General features: G+C 34.1%; 1 long non-coding RNA gene across 1 annotated transcript; it reads left to right on the forward strand.

Moving 5' to 3' along the window:
- Positions 1-616: 616 nt before the first annotated feature.
- Positions 617-1,394, forward strand: LOC149148768 (uncharacterized). The gene is made up of 3 exons (XR_016262197.1): positions 617-756; positions 893-937; positions 1,030-1,394. It is a non-coding gene; the product is annotated as an uncharacterized LOC149148768 (long non-coding RNA).
- Positions 1,395-2,516: the final 1,122 nt, after the last annotated feature.

Genomic DNA, 2,516 nt, shown 5'->3' on the forward strand with positions numbered 1-2,516 from the left:
TAAAGAATTACAAATTTGAATGATAATTAGCAGAACGGCCCAATTGAATTCCGCATAGAACCAACTATACATATTCGAACACAACCCGCCATTATAGTAGAACCAATTTGGACTGGCATCCGTATGGGTGATTGAGAACCATGCAATGTTTATGATCAACAAAAGGCTGCACCAACAACTCTTTTGATTTGCAAATCTGCAATAATCGGAAATTAATCAATTTTGTTTTTTTTATGATGACAAAAAGGCTATAAAAAGAGATCATGCAAGATATTTTCTAATAAATCAGAAATTAAATTTTTTTTTTTTTTTTATAATAAATTCTTGTATTATTGGACACTTGAAGCAGAAGCAGAGCCTGCCTGTCCGCTTTCATCCTTGGATGTTATACTCACTGCAAACATTCTTCAGAAGAATGTTTGCAATGTAGTATAACAGCCAAGGATGGAAGATGGAATGAATGGTTAAAGTAGTGTCGTATGAATGGAATGAATGGAAGTTTGCAGTGTCGTATTAATATCTTTGTTTTAAATTTTTCTTGATGCATATAATTTCGAAATGAATCTGAACGAGACTATAATTATGATTAATTATGAGGTACTTATGGGTTTTTTCTTCTGGTTAGTAGTTTGTCCCTTTGGTTTTGCATGGTTCTGACTTTTTTTTCCATTTTCCATCCTTAGGGTTTGTCTGAAGGCTTTTCCAAATGCTGGCTTGGAGCTCTCATGACTAGAATTCTAACCCTCATGGTCGAAGGTAAGTTTCGCCCTACAGTTCTAGTTCGTTTCTTTATGGTTTCCTGCACTTATTAATATGATCATATTTTTGTGTCGGTTTTTTTTATTTTTTATTTTTTTTATTTTTAAATTAATATATATATATTATGGTGCAGGTTCGATGGCCTAGATGGGTTTTTGGCTCTGCAACTCCTTCATAGGTATTGCCCCTTTCCGGGTTCCTTTCTTGATAATTCAATTGAGGTTTATTTGGCGTTCCTACTTCTAATGCTTATTGTGGTTATTGTTATAGGTATCTCCACACTGCTCCTCTGTACCCGCGCGCTTGGGGTTTTCATGGCATGGCGAAACTAACTTTGGCGCACTGTTCTTCTAGTTCGGTTCCTTTGCACATTCCTCTCCTTCTTGAATTGCATTTCCTCAATGGGTCAATGGGAATACCCCTAGTGCTTCCTAGACTCACTTTATCGTTTTTTCTTCTGGAACACGCCGGTGGTGGATTTAGTTGTTGTTGCTAGTAATTTTCTATAATTTAAAGTTAAAGAGCCTAGTGCTCTTGGTACTTTTCTTTGAATATGCCACACTTAAGCTCCTACCAGCTCTAGAATTTCGTTTCCATGTTCACATTTCTCTTTCCCTTATGTATGTTTTAATTGCTACACTTGGTATAAATTTTCATTGTGACAATCTCCCTAATGGAGATATTCTGTGTAATATTTAGCATTCATATGCATACAATGCGTAATTATGAACCCTTTTGGTGAACTTGTTACGTTGCACTTGTGATTTGGTGATATTGCCTCTGCGAAATTGTTATCTAGCTCACTGCATATTATTTTCCTGTGGACGCTTTGGATTGAATATTTGTTACTGCTATGTGGAGAATTAAGGAGTTAATATACGTGGTTTTGAATTGGTTGGCTGGAGAATGTATCTATTTCTACTGATGTTGCTGAGTGATAGAAATAATATATCTGTACCTTCGAAATTGGTTATTTTAAATAGATGTTCGTTTCTGCATATTTTTTGTCAAATTGAAGCTACAATTAATTGCTATGCTCAGACTTGTTCTATGTAATAAATAATCGTATTTAGGTATATGGTGTAGTTGGGGTTTGAACAACACAGTGTGCACTCCAATTCTCTTTTCATTAAATTACCTTTATGTGTTTGCAAGTATGTTTTAATCTGCGTAATTAATTCTCTTTGTTGCATGCCTTTTGTAATATGCTAGATATTTGTTGTAAACACACTCTACACTCTCTATCTGAAAATATATAATTACTTTGATGAATGAGTTTACTCTTTCCCTTTTTTCGCTGTTGATCACCACATGAATGGATTGAATTTAGAGTTTTACCCTTTTGGTAATACTTTGCGAAACTGTTATCTAGCTTACTGCATATTATTTTCCTGTGTACACTTTGGATTGAATATTTGTTACCACTATGTGGCAAATTAAGGAGTTAATATACTTGGTTTTGAATTGGTTAGCTAGAGAATGTATCTATTTCTACTGATGTTTCTGAGTGATAGAAATAATATATCTGTACCTTTGAAATTGGTTATTTTAAATAGATGTTCACTTCTGCATATTTCTTGTCAAATTGAAGCTACGATTAATTGTTATGCTCAGACTCGTTCTCTGTAATAAATAATCGTATTTAGGTATCTGGTGCAGTTGGGGTTTGAACAACATAGTATGCACTCCAATTCTCTTTTCATTAAATTACCTTTATGTGTTTGCAAGTATGTTTTACTCTGCGTAATTAATTCTCT

This window comes from Pinus tabuliformis, chromosome 9 (assembly GCF_031772625.1).
Source record: "Pinus tabuliformis cultivar Carrire ecotype Pingquan chromosome 9, CPIR1, whole genome shotgun sequence".
Lineage (NCBI taxonomy): Eukaryota > Viridiplantae > Streptophyta > Pinopsida > Pinales > Pinaceae > Pinus > Pinus tabuliformis.